The sequence below is a fragment of the Oncorhynchus masou genome, chromosome 2 (genome assembly GCF_036934945.1).
Source record: "Oncorhynchus masou masou isolate Uvic2021 chromosome 2, UVic_Omas_1.1, whole genome shotgun sequence".
Taxonomy (NCBI): Eukaryota; Metazoa; Chordata; class Actinopteri; order Salmoniformes; family Salmonidae; genus Oncorhynchus; species Oncorhynchus masou.
The window spans coordinates 30,280,901-30,303,001 of NC_088213.1; the positions used below are offsets into that span (position 1 = coordinate 30,280,901).

Below are 22,101 nucleotides of genomic sequence, written 5' to 3' on the forward strand. Positions count from 1 at the left end.
CAGTAAAGGGGGCTTTACTATTCTTGGGTAGCGGAATGACTTTAGCTTCCCTCCAAGCCTTGAGGGCACACACTCTCTAGTGGCAAATAGGAGTGACAATATTGTCTGCTATTATTCTCAGTAATTTTCCATCCAGAATGTCAGACCGTGGTGGCTTGTCATTGTTGATAGACAATGACAGTTCTCATGAAATAGCAATGAAACAGCTACCAGCTCTCACAGTCTCACGTCAGAGTTAGACATCCATCCTTGTTTCACAAATCTAACATTTTGAAGTTATTCCAAACGTCAACTTTCTATCGCTACATTCAAACTTGCAACCTTTGGAATCAGCGGCAGATGCTTTCCACCATCCCTGTCCACAATGCCCTAGCAAACCCGAAACCTACTTGAAGGTAACAGCGCTCACTGTTGCCCCTAGTGACCGGTTTCAACATCCTCTCCCGATGTCCCCAGACATGGATGGTGAATACTGACTTGTATCACGGCCTGGCTGCAGTTTGTCACCCACATTTCTCTCATTCTCGGTCTCCCTCTCTATCTCTCCCTCCCTCTCTCCCCTCTCCTATCACACATGTGCAGTGTGAGTGTGACCAGTGGTGTTCTGGCCTGTGGCCCACACACAGCTCTGCTGCACATATCACAACCAGTCTGCATGATTCATTCATAAGATTTAAAAAGAGGGGATCTTAACACATACCTCACAACTGGCACACACTCCCCTGTGTGTGTGTCCATTAACTCTGATGTGACCGAGGGTACTGCTGCCTATTCAGATGGTTAACCTGATGCCATCTGTTCAGGTAAAGCATGTGATCTATTAAAAGGGACAGAGCGACTCATTGGTCTGAGACTCTCTGTTGTTTTAGGTGTGTGTGAGTGCAAATTCCTGCATGTGGTGTCACAATATTCTCCAGGGTTAGCATGCTGATGTTCACTCACTGCTGCCCTCTCCTGGTAAAATCAGTTTATTCACAATCCACTCCTTTCACTGGGGTTCAAGTTGAATGGCTAGTAGATGTTGTGGACCTGATTCAAAGACAAACCAAATATACAGTATAAGAATGGCAAACAACTTCAACTTTGTTTTTAATGTGTCAAATGTCATTCGGATGTAGATCCTTTCCTTCGAAGGTTCCTGTGATGACTCCAGGGGAGGATGGCTCATAATAATGGCTGTAATGGAGCGCATGGAATGGCATCAAACATATAGAAACCATGTGTCTGATACCGTTGAACTGATTCCGCTCCAGCCATTACCACGAGCCCGTTCTCCCCAATTAAAGTGGCAGCAACCTCCTGTGGATGACTCTTGTTAGCCTGAGAATGCTAGCATATTTCACCCGTGTCCATACAGTGCCTTCAGAAAGTATTTATACCCCTTGACTTATTCCACATTTTGTTGTGTTGAAGCCTGAATTCAAGACAGATTAATACATGTTTTTGTCACCCATCTACAGCACATAATGACAAAGTGATTTTTTGTTGTTGTTGAAATTTTAGCAAATGTATTTAAAAATTAAATACATAAATATTCTATTTAAATAAGTATTCACATCCCTGAGTCAATACATCTTAGAATCACCTTTAACAGCGACTACAGCTGTGAGTCTTTCTGGGTAAGTCTGTAAGAGCTTTCCACACCTGGATTATACAATATTTGCACATTATTTTCAGAATTCTTCAAGCTCTATCAAATTGGTTGTCAATCATTGCTTGACATTTATAAGTCTAGACTGAACCCGGTTTTCCTCTAGGACATAGCCTTTGCTTAGTGCCATTCCGTTTACAGTTTTTTCCAACTGCTTACGCACAAAATCTTTTCATGTCACACAATTTTTGAAACCTCTCACTCAAAGTGCAAAACTACACACCAAATATCCAAAACCATACGCTATTTCTCAGCCTTTGACTCAGTTGCCAATTTGATAAAACACTTTTTTCCAAACACGACACACAATTCTCTACCTAAAACACAAAAATCTAACAGGAAGTGACTTGCTTTCCTTTTCCAAACACAACCAATCAAAATGCTACACTTATTCACCGGGTCACACACACACACTCCTCATATGTGCAAACATTAATAGCTTAACTGATCACTAACCAATCACTGCTTTACTGTAGTATAGGCCTATAAATAGGTCAAAGGTCAGATTACCTGTTTTGAACAATGGATGCCAACAATGGACAGAGAGCAAGAGGAGAGGGGGGAGAGAAAGAGGAAGAAGAGGACGAGGGCAAAGAAGAGAAGGAAGGAGAGCCATCTCTGATGAGATTAGGGCAACACTTGTTGATCATGTGATCAACCACGGTTTGACCATGAGAGGCTGGACTGAAAGAACAGGTATGCAACTATCTAATGACTATTTTAGCATTACAGTAATGTACTGTAAAATACGTATGACTGCATAGTATTGCATAAACATGTGTAACTCTAAGCCATCCATTTACTGCACTGCATTGAATGAATGAGGTTGGTTATCATGCTGTACTACATTTTGTTGTACATTGTTTACAGTTCCTATGCTGAACACATACTGTGTTTGAATTCTGTACAGAGTGGAAAGGCAAAGACATCATGGAGGATGAGGACGCTTGTTTACAGATGTACAAGAGACTGCAATTATAAATAAGGTTTTGGCCAACAATGCAATTAGGATTTGAGAGATCAGAGAGCATATCTTGAATAATGGCACCATATTTAACAACATCAATGCTGTAAGCCTGTCGACCATACAACGCATCCTCCAACGGCACCGAGTGACGATGAAACAACTTTACAAGGTGCCATTTGAGATTAACTCTGAGTCAAGAATATGCGACATGACTTTGTAGAGGTATGTATGCAACACTACTTCCAGTACTTCAGACATACCATATTTACTCATCTGTATATCCTTTTGTCTGTTACAGAGAGTATTGGAGCTGGATGCCCATGTAATTCGCCATTAATTTATTTATGTGGATTAGGTTGGCTTCTACCTCACCAAAACCAGGCGCCGAGGAAGAAATGTAATAGGACAGAGGGCAATTACCAATGTCCCTGGACAGCGTGGGGGTAATATAACTGTGTGCTGCCATCACTCAGAACGGGGTCCTCCATCACAATGCCACACTGGGTCCGTACAACACCGGCCATATGCTCACTTTGTTTTGCAATTTACACAATGCTTGTCCCTGATCCAGATCAGGAGCCTGCTAGATTTGTGGTTTTATGGACCAATGTTAATTTTCACCGGGCTGTTCTGGTACAAAACTGGTTTACCACCCATCCACAATTTTGTATAGTTTTGTACCTACCCCCATATTCACCTTTTCTAAATCCCATAAAGGAATTGTTCTCAGCCTGGCGCTGGAAAGTGTATGATCGCCACCCCATGCCCGCATGTTACTTCTCCAGGCAATGGAGGACGCATGTGGGGACATAGAGGTTGCCTCTGTCCAAGGTTGGATACGCCATGCTAGGAGACACTTTCCTGTGACACCCCTGACCCCCCCCCCCCCCTCCCTACCTGGGATCCCACACACAATTGTGTTCTTTACTGTATTCTAAAGAATCTACTTTTGGTTTACATATGTTTATGGTTTTGTTGTATGCTACTTTATACAACAGTAATGTTTGGCCTAATAAATATGTTCTGTTTCTACATTGCATTGGTGTTTACAGTGTACTTGTTACCCCTCTCAGCAGATTACTTTCACTGTAGAACATCGTATTGAAATGTAGATATAAGCCTATGAAAGACCAAAGAGCTTTAGATTTAGAACAACAGTGTTTACATGGTATATCCAGAAATGTACTATTATGAAAGCAGTGTTTGATGCAAATGCTTCATTCTGACATGTGTTTGTCATTTTGTCATTTTGAATGCAGTGTTACCTTTTGAAGGAGATGTGTGAGGCATTTTGTGTGTGCAGTTTTGGAAATTGTGTGTAGAGATTTGAAAAAAAGGAGACAGTTTTGAAAATGTGTGTAAGCAGTTGAAAAAAAACGAATTTCTATCCTAAAAAAAAACAGTTATTAACGATTACAAGATTACAGCCACAACTATGCTTGAAAACATGGAGAGTGGTACTCAGTAATGTGTTGTCTTAGATTCGCTCCAAGCATAACACTTGTATTCAGCACAAAAAGCTTTGCCATGTTTTTTTGCAGTTACTTTAGTGTCTTTTTGCAAACTGGATCCATGTTTTGGAATATTTGTTTTCTTCTGTACAGCTGTCCTTTTCACTCTGTCAGAGATGAGGTAGCCATTCAAAATCATGTTAAACACTATTGCACACAGAGCGAGTCCATGCAACTTATTACGTGACTTGTTAAGCACATTTTACTCCTGAACTTATTTCGGCTTGCATAATAAAGGGGTTGAATACTTATTAACTCAAGTAATTTCAACTTAGATTTTTATTAATTTGTAAAAATTGCGAAAAACATAATTCCACTTTGACAATGAGGTATTGTGTGCAGATCAGTGACCCCAAAAATCTCAATTTAATCCATTTTAAATTCAGAATGTAACACAACAAAATGTGGAAAAAGTGAAGGGGTGTGAATACTTTCTGAAGGCCCTGTATGTCACACCAGTGTGGCAATGTATGTTGGGTCTCAGATGCTTAAGCAGTCAGTGGATTGGAGAACATTCTAGCCAGGAATGTGTGCCTGAGAGTGGGAGAGAGGAGCAGGTGAGAGCCCTGGTCTCTTGGGCTTAGTCATCAGACACAGCATCACTGCCTCTAAATGTCTTCTCTGAACCTCTCTTTTTTCCCCACCACAAATAAAGGTGGGAAAACAAGCGGGGAAGAGAGTAGGCAAGAGAGACTGAAAGAGGGGAGAGAGAGGAGGGGTGGAAGACAACCAATAAAAGCCTCTGTAGGTGTTCCCCTGCTGGGCCATCAGACAGCAGAGCGGTGCCTGGGGAGCTGGAGCTCTGCAACACCTGTTCACCACAGCAGATGTTGTACAGAAGGGGAGAGACACAGAACAGAAACACCTCTCTCTCTCTCCCTCCTCTCTCTCCCTCCCCCGCTCTCTCTCTCTCTCCCATCTCTCTCTCCTCTCTCTCTTTCTGCCCCTCTCTCTCCTCTCTTTCTGCCCCTCTCTCTCTCCCCTCTCTCTTTCCGCCCCCCCCCTCTCTCTCTCTCTCTCCTCTCTCTCTTTCCGCCCCCCCTCTCTCTCCTCTCTCTCTCTTTCTGCCCCTCTCTCTTTCTCCTCTCTTTCCCCCTGCCTACTGTGGCTCCATCTGCTCTCTGTTCTCTCCAAATTTAACAAGGCATGTGGGGAAGGCTGTGAACGGTGGTGACATCACCATAGAGATAGGTCTATGTCCCTGACCACATCACACATCCAACTTCACACTTACTGTACAACACCTGAGCCACCAGATCACTGTAGTTTCGCTGGTCAGTTTCCCTGGTATATGAGCACTTACCAAGCATACTATTAAACCCATTTATGTATTTATTTTTGGTAAACAGTTCACTGCTCATTTGTCCTTGATTGGCAGGTAGCCTAGTGGTTAGAGTGTTGGCCTAGTAACCGAAAGGTTGCAAGATCAAATCCCTGAGCTGACAAGGTGAAATTCTGTCATTCTGCCCCTGAACAAGGCAGTTAATCCACTGTTCCTAGGCTGTCATTGAAAATAAGAATTTTTTCTTCACTGACTTGCCTTGTTAAATAAAAAACTATATTAAAAGAATTGAGAGGCAATGAACAGTAGGCCATGATGACCATAATAGCAATGCTGCAGACACCTTACCTGCTAAAGATCAGAGATATGATAGTTAGTCCTCCGATATTCACACTACATGGAGAGATCACACAGACGTCCAAAGGCAGGTGTCTTTTACAATCAGAGCACTGTGATTGCACTCTCTCCCTCTCACTGTGGTGACTGAACCCCAGAGGTCCCCAGGTGCATCTCTAATGGCCACAGGGGTGTCACATCTTTGATAACAAGACACATACACACTCAGGTCATACATGAACGGCCACGCACACGCGAACACACACAGATAATCTCCCTGTCTCGCTCTCTCTCTAAATGAATGTCACCGTTGCTACGGTAACCTCCTCCATATCTATGAATCTATATTCAGTAAGAGGTTCAATGGAGGGTCATGCTGGCAGCTTAGCTCTCAAACTATCTGGTTATGTATGTGTGTATGTGTCACCTCTCCATCATAAGGAGCAGATGGGATACAGCCTGCACATTTTAAATAGCACATGTAATGCTACACTTCCAGCCAGTGAGAGTATTATGTGCATGGTATTACTTATATGCATAGCTTTGTCAATTTCACAAAATCTAATATTTAGTCCCTAGAAACTCATATGTGAGCTAGAAGTACTTAGGAATGGTCTTTGGCTGGAGATGAATGCTGAGCTTCTGGTTTTGGCTCTGGTGTCTTCATGGGGATTCAGGATGGCTATAGCGTAGTCTGTGTGCAGTGTTATTTCAGATGGCCTGCCCTAGGGAGGGAACAGACAGATCAGCCAGGAGGATATCTCTGTAATCACACCCAGCACCTGAGCCCAGAGGCTAAGACGGGCTAACAGACTGGCAGACGGGGGCTCCAGATGTATCATGGTGCAGAGAGTGACAGAACACCACAGCCTTGGTCGAGCTCTTTGCAGAGTACCACTGATCTTAGAACAGTGAGTGTTAATGGTGGTAACTGCAGATCTTTGATCTTTACGAATTTTACATCTGATAACTGTTCTGAGGTATAGCAGAGTACTGTCAGTGGCAGAAATAATTGAAGTTGCTGTGACAGCATGACTATGTACTTGATAAGTGGCGAGTATGCTGTGACCAGTAGAAGCAGATGCTCACTTCTGTAGTAATATTGCAACAGTGGCATCAATGTCCTTCGTGATGCCAATTTCTTCCAAAGAATATGAGTGTGTGCATCTCAGAGTGATGCCCAAGATGCCCAAAGCTCAAGAGGAGGTGCAGGTGATGCCTCTGCCCTGTCCTCATGTGTGTTTAAGTGTTTGTGTTTGAGTATTGCATCAGATATTTCTGTGGGGGATAAGGGGAGGTTTCACCCTGAGCTTATTGCCCTGGCATGCTGCTCTGTCACACTGTTGTGAAACAGAGACTCTGACTTACTCTACTGAACATCTGCAAATGGAAAAACCATGTCTTCTCCCCCACTTCCTGTTTGACCCTGAAGCTTACAGTGAATAACCTCAACCTCACCAAACAGCTGCTCTTTCACAACTGCAGCTCTAAACTGATTCCACAGCCAAACTACCTTGATATCTCAAGCATTAATGTCTGTCATCCAACCAAGCCCAATGATTGGTTGCTTCCAACTGTATTCACCCCCCCCACCCCAACAGTTTGTCAAGCGTATACCTCCTGTGAGAGAGTCAATCTCAGTCAGCACAGAGGTAAATGAACCTGGGCCATGCTTTATGACAAACTCAACAGCCCGAACCGAAGAGAATGCCTGAGTGTGATAAAGAAACCCATTGGTGAAAGCCAAACAGTGTTATCCTATCGAGCATGTCAGTGGTTTAGCTGCAGCGTGCACAGCTGTAATCCTTCATTGGCCTTGCAGAGTGTGATCCCACTGCCAAGCTGTTATTGCAGTCATCTGAGGAAGCAATATTGTTTCATAGTCAATGGAAGTCAGTAGGCTATTACCAATGAGTTCATTTCCATGGAAACAAGATGATGATGAGAGTTCTCATTCAGGTTTAATGCAAATGGGTCAATTTATTTGATATGTTTACATTTATATCTAGGAATATACTGTATTTTTCATCTTCCCATTCCAACACAACGGAAATAACAACCATTACTAAACATTGATTTGTTTTTCATTATAAAATGTGAACATATTATCACTCCTCAGCTTTACCTCAGATATGACTGATTACAATTGATTGCAGTCTGTCTTAAGTGCCAAATGCCTCCATTGACAAATAATTATTTGCAGAACAATCTACTGCAAACCCTGTACAGGAAAACGTCTGCAGCCATCAACAGATCTATTGCAGTACGGTACATACCCTGAGTATTGACTTTACCTGACAACAGACAATGACTACATATTCTCATCTGTCAGCAGATCTATATCTGAATGTGTGTGTGCATGTGTGTGAAGAGACGCAGTGTCTTTCTCTCTCTGTTTGTGTGTGTGTGTCTTTATGGGGGCATTTTTGTGTGCACCGCCAATCTATCAGTTCTTCTGTCTGAGTATTTGGGTGTATTGAGAGGCGTAGGATTGCCTGCTCTGCTGAGCCTCTATCAATTCAATTCAATTCAATCTCTGACTCATCCTCCTCCTCCTCCTCTACACCCCTCTGGCGCTGTAGGATGCTGCTACGGGACTGTGAACAGGAGATGGGTTAAAGACTTGGGACAGTCTTGTAAAGTAAACTAAATATGCCTGTCTGTACAAGGACATTAATGACTGTTAACCTTATCAGTTGATGTTTCTCTCTTTCATTCATGATTGTGGGGGTCTATTTTTTGTCTGTAATGCTAGCAGCAGATGCAATCTTACCTTCTTGGCTGATTCAGCAGTGTGTTTGAGGCTGGAGCCCAGGGTGGGACTAGGCTGGTGGGCCATAGAGGAGGGCAGCAGGGTCTGGTTGTCCAGAGGGCCGTCAGACACCCTGATCCTCCCAGTGAACAGCTGTTGAGACCGGGGAGATGATCAGCCCTGTAGCCCCATACCTGGAACTCTCACCTCTCAGTCATGCTGTCCAGGTTCTGGAAGGTGTGTGTGTGTGTGTGTCTAACCTCCAGGACTTTGTCTATGTCCATGCTGTCCAGGTTCTAGAAGGTGTGTGTGTGTGTGTGTGTGTCTAACCTCCAGGTCTTTGTCTATGTCCATGCTGTCCAGGTCTGGAAGGTGTGTGTGTGTCTAACCTCCATGTCCTTGTCTATATCCATGCTGTCCAGGTCTGGAAGGTGTGTGTGTGTCTAACCTCCAGGTCTTTGTCTATGTCCATGCTGTCCAGGTTCTGGAAGGTGTGTGTGTGAGTCTAACCTCCAGGTCTTTGTCTATGTCCATGCTGTCCAGGTCTGGAAGGTGTGTGTGTGTCTAACCTCCAGGTCTTTGTCTATGTCCATGCTGTCCAGGTTCTGGAAGGTGTGTGTGTGTGTCTAACCTCCATGTCTTTGTCTATGTCCATGCTGTCCAGGTCTGGAAGGTGTGTGTGTGTCTAACCTCCAGGTCTTTGTCTATGTCCATGCTGTCCAGGTTCTGGAAGGTGTGTGTGTGTGTCTAACCTCCAGGTCTTTGTCTATATCCATGCTGTCCAGGTTCTGGAAGGTGTGTGTGTCTAACCTCCAGGTCTTTGTCTATGTCCATGCTGTCCAGGTTCTGGAAGGTGTGTGTGTGTGTCTAACCTCCATGTCTTTGTCTATGTCCATGCTGTCCAGGTCTGGAAGGTGTGTGTGTCTAACCTCCATGTCCTTGTCTATGTCCATGCTGTCCAGGTCTGGAAGGTGTGTGTGTGTGTCTAACCTCCATGTCTTTGTCTATGTCCATGCTGTCCAGGTTCTGGAAGGTGTGTGTGTCTAACCTCCATGTCTTTGTCTATGTCCATGCTGTCCAGGTTCTGGAAGGTGTGTGTGTCTAACCTCCAGGTCTTTGTCTATGTCCATGCTGTCCAGGTCTGGAAGGTGTGTGTGTGTGTAACCTCCATGTCCTTGTCTATATCCATGCTGTCCAGGTCTGGAAGGTGTGTGTGTGTGTCTAACCTCCAGGTCTTTGTCTATGTCCATGCTGTCCAGGTCTGGAAGGTGTGTGTGTGTGTCTAACCGCCATGTCTTTGTCTATGTCCATGCTGTCCAGGTTCTGGAAGGTGTGTGTGTCTAACCTCCATGTCTTTGTCTATGTCCATGCTGTCCAGGACCTGGTAGGTGTGTGTGTGTCTAACCTCCAGGTCTTTGTCTATGTCCATGCTGTACAGGTCTGGAAGGTGTGTGTGTGTGTCTAACCTCCATGTCCTTGTCTATGTCCATGCTGTCCAGGTCTGGAAGGTGTGTGTGTGTCTAACCTCCATGTCCTTGTCTATGTCCATGCTGTCCAGGTCTGGAAGGTGTGTGTGTGTCTAACCTCCATGTCCTTGTCTATGTCCATGCTGTCCAGGTTCTGGAAGGTGTGTGTGTGTCTAACCTCCATGTCTTTGTCTATGTCCATGCTGTCCAGGTCTGGAAGGTGTGTGTGTGTCTAACCTCCATGTCTTTGTCTATGTCCATGCTGTCCAGGTCTGGAAGGTGTGTGTGTGTCTAACCTCCATGTCCTTGTCTATGTCCGTGCTGTCCAGGTCTGGAAGGTGTGTGTGTGTCTAATCTCCATGTCTTTGTCTATGTCCATGCTGTCCAGGTCTGGAAGGTGTGTGTGTGTCTAACCTCCAGGTCTTTGTCTATGTCCATGCTGTCCAGGTTCTGGAAGGTGTGTGTGTGTGTCTAACCTCCATGTCTTTGTCTATGTCCATGCTGTCCAGGTCTGGAAGGTGTGTGTGTGTCTAACCTCCAGGTCTTTGTCTATGTCCATGCTGTCCAGGTTCTGGAAGGTGTGTGTGTGTGTCTAACCTCCAGGTCTTTGTCTATATCCATGCTGTCCAGGTTCTGGAAGGTGTGTGTGTCTAACCTCCAGGTCTTTGTCTATGTCCATGCTGTCCAGGACCTGGAAGGTGTGTGTGTGTCTAACCTCCATGTCTTTGTCTATGTCCATGCTGTCCAGGTCTGGAAGGTGTGTGTGTCTAACCTCCATGTCCTTGTCTATGTCCATGCTGTCCAGGTCTGGAAGGTGTGTGTGTGTGTCTAACCTCCATGTCTTTGTCTATGTCCATGCTGTCCAGGTTCTGGAAGGTGTGTGTGTCTAACCTCCATGTCTTTGTCTATGTCCATGCTGTCCAGGACCTGGAAGGTGTGTGTGTGTCTAACCTCCAGGTCTTTGTCTATGTCCATGCTGTCCAGGTCTGGAAGGTGTGTGTGTGTGTAACCTCCATGTCCTTGTCTATATCCATGCTGTCCAGGTCTGGAAGGTGTGTGTGTGTGTCTAACCTCCAGGTCTTTGTCTATGTCCATGCTGTCCAGGTCTGGAAGGTGTGTGTGTGTGTCTAACCGCCATGTCTTTGTCTATGTCCATGCTGTCCAGGTTCTGGAAGGTGTGTGTGTCTAACCTCCATGTCTTTGTCTATGTCCATGCTGTCCAGGACCTGGAAGGTGTGTGTGTGTGTCTAACCTCCAGGTCTTTGTCTATGTCCATGCTGTACAGGTCTGGAAGGTGTGTGTGTGTGTCTAACCTCCATGTCCTTGTCTATGTCCATGCTGTCCAGGTCTGGAAGGTGTGTGTGTGTCTAACCTCCATGTCCTTGTCTATGTCCATGCTGTCCAGGTCTGGAAGGTGTGTGTGTGTCTAACCTCCATGTCCTTGTCTATGTCCGTGCTGTCCAGGTCTGGAAGGTGTGTGTGTGTCTAATCTCCATGTCTTTGTCTATGTCCATGCTGTCCAGGTCTGGAAGGTGTGTGTGTGTCTAACCTCCATGTCCTTGTCTATGTCCGTGCTGTCCAGGTCTGGAAGGTGTGTGTGTGTCTAATCTCCATGTCTTTGTCTATGTCCATGCTGTCCAGGTCTGGAAGGTGTGTGTGTGTCTAACCTCCATGTCTTTGTCTATGTCCATGCTGTCTAGGTCTGGAAGGTGTGTGTGTGTCTAACCTCCATGTCTTTGTCTATGTCCATGCTGTCCAGGTCTGGAAGGTGTGTGTGTGTCTAACCTCCATGTCCTTGTCTATGTCCGTGCTGTCCAGGTCTGGAAGGTGTGTGTGTGTCTAATCTCCATGTCTTTGTCTATGTCCATGCTGTCCAGGTCTGGAAGGTGTGTGTGTGTCTAACCTCCATGTCTTTGTCTATGTCCATGCTGTCCAGGTCTGGAAGGTGTGTGTGTGTCTAACCTCCATGTCTTTGTCTATGTCCATGCTGTCCAGGTCTGGAAGGTGTGTGTGTGTCTAACCTCCATGTCCTTGTCTATGTGTGCTGTCCAGGTCTGGAAGGTGTGTGTGTGTCTAATCTCCATGTCTTTGTCTATGTCCATGCTGTCCAGGTCTGGAAGGTGTGTGTGTGTCTAACCTCCATGTCCTTGTCTATGTCCATGCTGTCCAGGTTCTGGAAGTTGTGTGTGTCTAACCTCCATGTCCTTGTCTATGTCCATGCTGTCCAGGTTCTGGAAGGTGTGTGTAGAACTCAAGAGCCTTGGCATGGAACACCATCTCCACTGTGATGAAGTCTGTGAAGATCCTCTGGAAGAAGACCTAGTATTATTGTCACTGTAAGAGGATGGACATGCCTGAGTATGACTGGAACACGTGCGAGTGAGTGAGTGTGTATGTGTTCATGTGTTTTCGTGTGTGTGTTTGTGTATGTTCTGGTTTATTTGTGTATATTTGTGTGTGTGTTCATGTGTGTGCGTGCGTGCGTGTGTCTGTGTTTGTATGTGTGCTCGTGTGTGTGTGTGTTGTGTTTATGTGTGTGTTGTGGTTGAAGACCAACCTTGATGTCCTCCAGTTTCTGTCTCTGGAAGTCACTGATGGTCTCCTCCAGTTGTCTGGTGCTGCGGTGAACGTTGTTGGTCGCCTTCTGAGCATTCACCTCTGCCTGAAAACCAAACAACAAAGGAATACTACAACTGTACTAGAAGCTTGAAAGAGATATATAAAAATTGTTTTAATGACAGCTACCAAAACCTCTGGTGGTCCACCACATAGCAAGATCTCATCAATGGTCAGATATCTGCATCGTTGCAGTGTTGAAGGTGTTGTTGATGTGACAGGGGGAGGTTCCAGAGAAATCATGTTACCTGTGACTGAAAACATTGGATAAGGTATTGAAGCATGACTAGAACAGAACATCTACATTTCTAAAACCTCTCAGAGACCAGGTTAGCTCATCTGAACCTGTCACTCAAAGCACCACTCATAGAGTAAATATGGCCTACAAACAATTGTTTGTCACAGGCAATATGTCATATTTTTCAATACTGTGTCTTGACATAAGGATTGTTGTCGTAAATACTATAATCATGCTGGAATTCTGCCACTCTTGTAAAGTTATATGCAGATATGAATAGACTGGGAGAAAAGATACAATTCTTTGTCTATCAGAGGGATTCTTCTGCTGGAGTCTCCAGTTTCTGCAGTTCTTTCAGCGCTCTGTCCCGATCAGCATTGAACCTCTTCAGATCTGCCTGTATGTCAGAGATATGTCCAGTCCATGAAGCTTCAAACACACTGTCTCAGAAGAGACAGCCCATTCATTCACTCCGATTGTTCTGCCATGAGATGCTGTGAAGTGTGTGTGACAGAGAAGTGACAATGAGACAGAGAGTGAGAGAAAGAGACAAAGATAGTGTGTGTGTGTGTGTGTGTGTGTGTGTGTGTGTGTGTGTGTGTGTGTGTGTGTGTGTGTGTGTGTGTGTGTGTGTGTGTGTGTGCGTGCGTGCGTGTGTGAGGGAGTGAGGGATCTGTATTTTGTCTGGTAATTACTGTATGAAATCTACAGTGTGTTCTTTTCCATGTATGAAGACTTACTCTCTTGTTTTCAACAATATCACCGTAGGCTTTGAGGGGAGTGACGACTTTGATCTCCAGCCTCTCTACCTGTCAGGGGTAGACACAGTAAACAGACTTTCATCTTCAAAACAACAGTATTTCAAGGTGTGAGAAACAAATTGTTGTGTTTTTGCTGGGTAAAAATGGCTCGAAACCAACACTGTCTTTGCCCACTATATACAGTACTGAGGAACTCCCATAATGCCTTTATTTACTGTTATGATGTTTCATTAACCCTTACACTAACCTAGTAGATGCACCATGGCCAATCACATCCTCTACCACTAATACCAGCATCGGGGAAGCTACTCTAAAAATACAGTTTACCAAGCTACCAATTACTTCACACTGGAGGAAGTTAAACTCCACTAAAGCTACCCTTAACTTTTTATGGCTGCAGGGGCAGTATTGAGTAGCTTGGATGAAAAGGTGCCCATTGTAAACGGCCAGCTCCTCAGTCTCAGTTGCTAGTATATGCATATTATTATTAGTATTGGATAGAAAACACTCTAAAGTTTCCAAAATTGTCAAAATATTGCATGTGAGTATAACAGAACTGATATTGCGGGCGAAACCCTGAGGAAAATCAAAACAGGAAGTGGCTTCTATTTTGAAATCTCCATGTTCCATAGCCTCCCTTTGCTGGATTTAAAGGGATATGAACCAGATTTCTTTTCTTATCGCTTCCTCAAGGTGTCAACAGTCTTCAGACATAGTTTCAGGCTTTTATTTTGAAAAATGAGCCAGAAAGATAACATCGCGTCAAGTGGTCACATGAGTTTTGCTCACGCAACAGAGTTTGGACAGCCATTGCTTTTCCCCTCTCCTACTGTGAAAGACATTTGCGGTTGATATATTATCAATTATATATTTTAAAAACAACCTGAGGATTGATTATAAAAAAATGTTTGACATGTTTCTGTGGACATTATGGGAACTATTTGGAATTTTCGCCTGCGTTGTCGTGACCGCTCTTTCCTGTGGATTTCTGAACATTACGCGACAAACAAACGGAGGTATTTTGGATATAAAAATAATCTTTATGGAACAAATGGAACATTTGTTGTGTAACTGGGAGTGAGTGAAAACATCCGAAGATCATCAAAGGTAAAAGATTATTTTGTTTGCTTTTCTGATTTTCATGACCAAGCTTCCTGATGCTAAGTGTACTTAATATTTTGTCGTGCGATCGATAAACTTACACAAACGCTTGGATTGCTTTCGCTGAAAAGCATAATTTCAAAATCTGACACGACAGGTGGATTAACAAAAGGCTAAACTGTGTTTTCCTATATTGCACTTGTGATTTCATGAACATAAATATTTGTAGTAATATTTATTGAATGTAGCGCTATGCTATTCAGCGGGTGTTGATGACACTTATCCCGATATCGGGATTGCAGCCATAACAAGTTAAGAAAATCTAGTTTAATTACCTAACCTTTCTTTGAAAAAGTAGTTCACTACATCCAAACTACTTTGTTAGAAATGATCATATCTAAATTTGAAATGTCATAGATTACAAATTGCAATAAAAATCAAATCAATAACAGACCACTCTGGAGTCAGATTAAGGGAATCTGTAATTAAGCCTATCACAAAAACTATTTTCAAAAAAATAAAGGATATTATTGCCTACTTTAGCCATATTTCATTTAATTTAGCAAAAAACGTAGTGTAATTCCAGTAGTTAGCTACACCACTAAATGGCAAAAAAAAGTTATGAACTACTGAAAACCCTACCAATAATTTAATTTAGTTAAACTACCCCAAAGCTACTGCAAAATGAAGTTATATTACTAGTTGAACTAGCCTATATGTAGTTCACTACTCCCCAACAGCCCCTGACCTCTCACCCCTCACCTCAGCCTGGTGGTAGTCCTGCACCATGGCCAGGTCTTCAGCCAGGTTCTTCAGACAGGTACGGAGCTCTGGGTCCTCAGTATTCGAGAAGTCATTGAGCTGTCTGACCAGCATGTCAGCCTGGTCCCTCAGCTCGCCTGTCTTCCTGGTGTAAGAGGCCAGCAGGCTGCAGAACTGACCCAGGTGCTTCTCAGCATGGCTCACTGTCAGCTCCATGCTCTTTATCTGTCTGTCTCTGGACAAAAGATGAAGAGTTATGAAGGGTTCGGGTTTCAGCTAACTATAGACCTCCAGGAGGTTTTAGGGTCATGCTTGTGATAAACGCTCGATGAGCCAAATAGCAGTACACATCCCTTCAGCATTATTATATCTGTGAGACAGGTGTGTTTCCAAAGGCGCACTCATGTGAGATAAAGTGTTCCCAATGCGCAATCTTCTCCAACATAATCTAGGCCCACTTACCACTTTAGCCGTGGTTTCCACACATAATCGTGGAAAGGCAGTATATAGTGAAACATGACATGGTTAGCTATAGAACTAGTACAGCATCAAATGAAGAATCAACCGATTGGCTCGATGTTGGCTATGTAGAGCCGTCTGGTCCATGCTAGCTTTTCCTGCTACAGTACTGTGGTTTATTAAAGCAGTAGAGCTAACCAACACAGGTGTTATCAAGTAATAGTGGTACATTAAACCATATATGCATGTAACGAGGGCAACTACCTTGAGAAGATGGTGTTCATGTTGGATTTGCTCAAGCGTCGCTTCACCTCACTGTTGAGCTGCGGTATTTACCTTATTGCCAAGCTCTCGCCTGCCCCGGGTTACGAGCGAGTTGGTTGCTATAGAGACGAGAACACGGAAGAGTGGGGTTTTGGGGTGGAGGTGATGGTTATGGCCACATGGTGGCAGCAGCGTATCATTAGCAACATAAGCCCCGACAGGAGCCGAGACAGGCTTTACAAGGCAGGCTTACAGAAGAATAAAACGTAACCCCATCCCTCAGGTCTATTAAAGAGCGTGGTAAAACTAATGTTTTAAAAACTCACTCTCACCCTTTCTTTCTCTCTTTTTCTCTCTGACTCACTCGCTCGCTCATACGCTTCATCGCACGCACGCACGCACACGCACGCACACATGGTGCTCTCAGAAGGGATTGTAAGGGGTCCAGCCTGTTAACGAGTGGCTGTAAGAGAAGTGTTGAAGAGATGCCAGCTCTCAACTCTCTCTGGGAAGAATGTGTTGGCATATACAAGGGGCGCCACTCAAATGGAACTTTAATTCATTTACACAAAAACGCAAACAATTCAAAAAACAGACCTCACTGCTGGCAGCTCACAGCTGTAAAGTGTAACACAGCCTCTTCCTACCTGAGAATAAACATTTTATTGTATGCTGCACTTAATATAGTGTGTGTGTGGGCGTATGTGTCAGCCAGTGGAGGTGGGCTGTGAATTGGGCTTTGATGTAGCCTGCCAAGTTTCCCCTGTGGACAGCAGCTGTTATGATAAACACACTGTCTAGCAGCAACAGATCATCCCAAGATGGTTCCACACCCCCCCCCCCCTCTCTCTGTCTCTCTATCTTTCTCTCTCTCCATCTCTCTGTCTCTCTTTGTCCTCCCCTCTCTCTCTGTCTCTCTCTCTCTCTCTCTCTCCCTCCCTCTTTCCATCTCTCTTTGCCCCTCCACCATCCCCCTCTCTTTCTCTCAACCTCTCCCCTCCTCTCCCCTCAGGCTGTAGTTAATGAAGGGAAATGAAAACAATGCCCCTGCCAGTCCAGTAGCAGAGCCATGCCAACCTGAGAGAGGCAGACAGAAAGAGAATAGGGGTGAAAGAGATATAGTGTGAATTAAACTCACAGACAGACAGACAGACAGACAGACAGACAGCCAGCCAGCAAGCCAGCCAGCCAGCCAGACAGACAGACAGACAGACAGATAGACAGACAGACACCAAAGATAATTATCGGATGTCTCTATAAACACCACACAATAGCCACAGGGCTGATGGCTAATTGTGTCCCCCAGAGCAGGTCTGTAAGGCTGACAGAGGAAGGAAATCCACATGTCACCCAGAGGCAGAATCAAAGAACAGGGCAGACTCACTTTGTGACACACACTTGCTAACAAAAACACACAAACACACACACACACACACACACACACACACACACACACACACACACACACACACACACACACACACACACACACACACACACACACACACACACACACACACACACACAACACACACACACACACACACACACACACACACACACACACATGCAAAACACACATAGACTGTGGGTTGGAGTTCCAGTCATATTCTTTGAAGCTTCCATTCATTCAGATCTTTATAGATCCTTATATTCTCATCATTAATTCCAATGTGGAAAGTTACATCACCCCACTTCCTGTTCTGAGGAGACAGTTTGTCTCATATTGATGTCACAGCTTAGGAGTGTGATTGAGGAGGTGAGACACAGACGAGGAAAACCAGCTAAATGAGTTTTCCCCCAGGCTGTTACTAAAATCACAAGCTCTTGGTACGACAAGCCACAACCACAGGCAACCTTTTTGACTGAGTCAGAAAACTATTTTATTGCTGTGGGAGTTGCTGTATGAATATGTTGAACGCTATGAGGCAGGAACACTATTACTGAATAATATGAGGCAAGGACACACTCTGACTTAGGTTAACCTGTTGCCTAGTGAGAGGAGGCCAACGTTAGTGGGGTCTACCTGTTGATGAAAGTCATTGGACTAATCACTGTGTGTATGTCTGGGCATGACTCGAACTATACAGGGTTACCTCCTACACTATTAGAAAGAAAGGTGCTATCTAGATTCTAAAAGGGTTCTTTGGCTGTCCACAACCCTTTGAATAACCCTTTTTGGTTCCAGGTAGAACCCTTTCTACAGAGGGTTCTAGATGAAACCCAAATGGGTTCTACCTGGAACCAAAGAGGGTTCTCCTGTGGGGACAGCCAACCCTTTTGAGTGTAGTCTGGTCCTGGCCTAGCTGACGTAGAGGTGTACATAGATCTTTTTTTATTTTCCTCTACTCTGGATGTGCTGGCCCACGGGCGCCAGTGTGTGTGTTCCACAGCCAGTTCAGTGGAAAGGTCTGGGATGTAACCCAGGACAGAGTCTCCCGTTGTGAGGGGGTTTTCTCTGTCCACCAGCAAGGGCTGACCCCTCTCTCATACCTGTGATTAATGCCAGAGCACACACCTCAGAGGCAGTGTCAACAAACAGCCTGTGTGTGTGTGTGTGTGTGTGTGTGTGTGTGTGTGTGTGTGTGTGTGTGTGTGTGTTGTGACAGGGTGGTGGAGGGTTGGTTCATTCAATAGAGAGATGCATTAAATGATTGCCTGTAGTGTGGAGTTATACAGTTTACAGTGTAGAGTTATAACGTTTACAGTGTAGAGTTATAACGTTTACAGTGTAGAGTTATAACGTTTACAGTGTAGAGTTATAACGTTTACAGTGTAGAGTTATAAAGTTTACAGTGTAGAGTTATAAAGTTTACAGTGTAGAGTTATAAAGTTTACAGTGTAGAGTTATAACGTTTACAGTGTAGAGTTATAAAGTTTACAGTGTAGAGTTATAAAGTTTACAGTGTAGAGTTAGAAGGTTTACAGTGTAGAGTTAGAAGGATTACAGTGTAGAGTTATAAAGTTTACAGTGTAGAGTTATCAAGTTTACAGTGTAGAGGTATAAAGTTGACAGTGTAGAGTTATAAGGTTTACAGTGTAGAGTTAGAAGGTTTACAGTGTAGAGTTAGAAGGTTTACAATGGGGATATATAAGAGTATAAATGTCTCCTAGGTGGTAGGAGAGAGACATACTGTAACTGTGTGGGACATTACATTAGCCCACCTTTGCCCCTTCCCTTCCACCTTTGCCCCTGTCCCACTGCCTCTCCCTACCCACTGCCCCGTCCCTCCCCAATTTGCCCCCTCTCTCCCACTGCCCCTCCCACCCCACTGACCCTTCCCTGTCCAATTTCCCCCCTCCCTACAACTGCCCCTCCCTCCTCACTGCAACTTCCCTCCCCAATTTGCCCCCTCCCTCCCCAATTTTCCCCCTCCCTCCCCAATTTGTCCCTTCCTTCCCTCCCCCACCCTTGTCCCCTCAGTCATCAGTCGTTGAGCAGATCCATCAGTCTGACTGTGTCCTCACTAGTGGAGCTAGTAGTGGAGTAAAGAACTGATCGTTGTGATGAATGGGAGAGAGAACGCTATGTGACACTTATTTTCCTTTCTCCCCCAAAAATCTTTCAACCAAAATATGAAACCTGGATGGGATGATGGGTGGGTGGGGGTGAGAGGGGATGTTAGGGGTGTGGACAGGGGGGTCTGGTGATCGATGGCTGGGACTCTGAGTTGACCCTCACACTGCACTTCCAAGGATAAGGACACACATACCTCCTAGTGAGAAACAGTAGGGAGAAAGGAAGAGTAAAGGATGCCTTCTTATGACAGGTTTTGTGTTGTAATGTGTGTGTGTGTGTGTGTGTGTGTGTGTGTGTGTGTGTGTGTGTGTGTGTGTGTGTGTGTGTGTGTGTGTGTGTGTGTGTGTGTGTGTGTGTGTGTGTGTGTGTGTGTGTGTGTGTGCGCTTTCATGTGTGTGTCAGTGCGCTCGTGTGTATGTACATGTGTATGCCTGTTGCTGTGTAAATATAACAGAGAGCTGGGTTTGGGCCAGTATGCGTGAGAATCCAGGTACAGACATAACTCACAATGTCAGTGTTGTGTAGTAAAAACAGCAGAAAAGCTGAAGAATTTACGCTGGTCCGAGATCAGTAAAAGTATAAACCGCATTAGTGTCTTGAGTTAGTGCTGAACAATAGGAGTGTGGACCAGAGTGGAGTCTGGTCTAGGTGAAAACGTAACAGTTTATGACAAGCCTGACCACAACTGACCTATTATGTTACCAGAGACTGAGAGAAACAGGCAGAAAGAGAGAAAGAGAGAAAACTAGAAGGAAAGTCAGAGGAGAGACATAGAGTACATGTTTTGTGTTTTTAAATGTGTGCGGGAGTGTGTGCACATGTGTATGTGTGTGTATCAGGGTACAGTATATGTGTGCGGGAGTGTGTGCACATGTGTGTGTGTGTGTATCAGGGTACAGTATATGTGTGCGGGAGTGTGTGCACATGTGTGTGTGTGTGTGTATCAGGGTACAGTATATCTCTGAGTGTTTCTGTGTCTGTGAGACATCTTGATATGACAATGTGTAGAATAAATGTGTGTTAGATAGATAGAGAAGGAGGTAGATCTGTCTATGACCGCACATTCTCAGAGAAGGTGATGGAGGGTTCAGAAGTAACCATGGCCGCCAGTGTAAACAAAAAGAACAACAGACAAACAAACAACCATAAAAACAAGAACATCAAAACCTAACTCCTTGTTAACACTACATTAGTGGCTGAGATACGGGAAAGAGAGGAGAGGAAAGAGAGGAGAGGAAAGAGAGGAGAGGAAAGATAGGAGAGGAAAGAAGCAGGAGGACAGGGCAACGAGAAGGGAGAAGGAGAGGAGAAGGATAAAGAGAGTAGAGTGCGGAGAGAAGGAAGAAAGGATCAGATTAGAGCAGGGGAAAAGAGAGAAAGTGAGAAGAGGAGATGAGAGGCAGGAGGAGAAGGGAGGGGTGGGGGAGTAAAGGGAGTAGAAGGAAGAGAGGATAGAGAGTGAGGAGATCGAGGAAAACTCCCCAAACTGCAGGCAGGCAGGCAGTGGGGCTGTGCAGCAGTGGCTGGCTAAATAAACAGTCCTAATTGGCTGTGGAGCCCCACCAGTCTGGGGTTTCACTGCCTTTCATCCTGGGAAGGCCAAGAGGAAGCTGTGGGAGAGCTGAGGTGAGGCACCTTTCTACACACACACACACACGCACGCACGCACGCACGCACGCACGCACGCACGCACGCACGCACGCACGCACGCACGCACACACACACACACACACACACACACACACACACACACACACACACACACACACACACACACACACACACACACACACACACACACACACACACACACAGCAAATGCAGCACATGCACACACTTAGTAATTTAGGAGTCATATCCAACAGGGTACTACTCGACCGGGCCTCACACTCAGACACACGCATGCATGTGCACTCACACATACATCATTTAATTCATCAGACACTCAGACAACCCACTGCAGAGCAATCTAAATGGATTAGAACAACCTGTCTCCAACTCCCCCATCCGCCCCTCATAGATGAGGATACAGGATGAGTCAAGCTCAGGGTGAATGGAGTTATGTTACGACCTGGGACTACAAACACACATGAGACATTTAACAGACAATGTCCTCCAGAGCACCAAACAGTCCACTGAAGGCTTGCAACAGTCATGCTACAACTTGATACCTTCCTCTGGCTATACACAACTGCAATATTTACCAAGGTCGCTGGCTGCCTGAATGATCCTTCCTTGTGAAATACAACCCTATTTGTCTGCTGAACACATCAATTCCGTCAAATCAGTGTTTCTCATTTGATATCTAATACAGCTAATATAACAGAGGACATACAGTGGTGACCTGCTGAACTGCACGGTGTCTCAGTCACTGTCCTTGACCTCTGAGAAAGTGGTATGTATTTGTATATGTAT

The 22,101-nt window shown here is 44.8% G+C and overlaps 1 pseudogene; it reads right to left on the reverse strand.

Moving 5' to 3' along the window:
* Positions 1-7,709: 7,709 nt before the first annotated feature.
* On the reverse strand, positions 7,710-16,226 carry LOC135553930 (CBY1-interacting BAR domain-containing protein 2-like; annotated as a pseudogene).
* Positions 16,227-22,101: the final 5,875 nt, after the last annotated feature.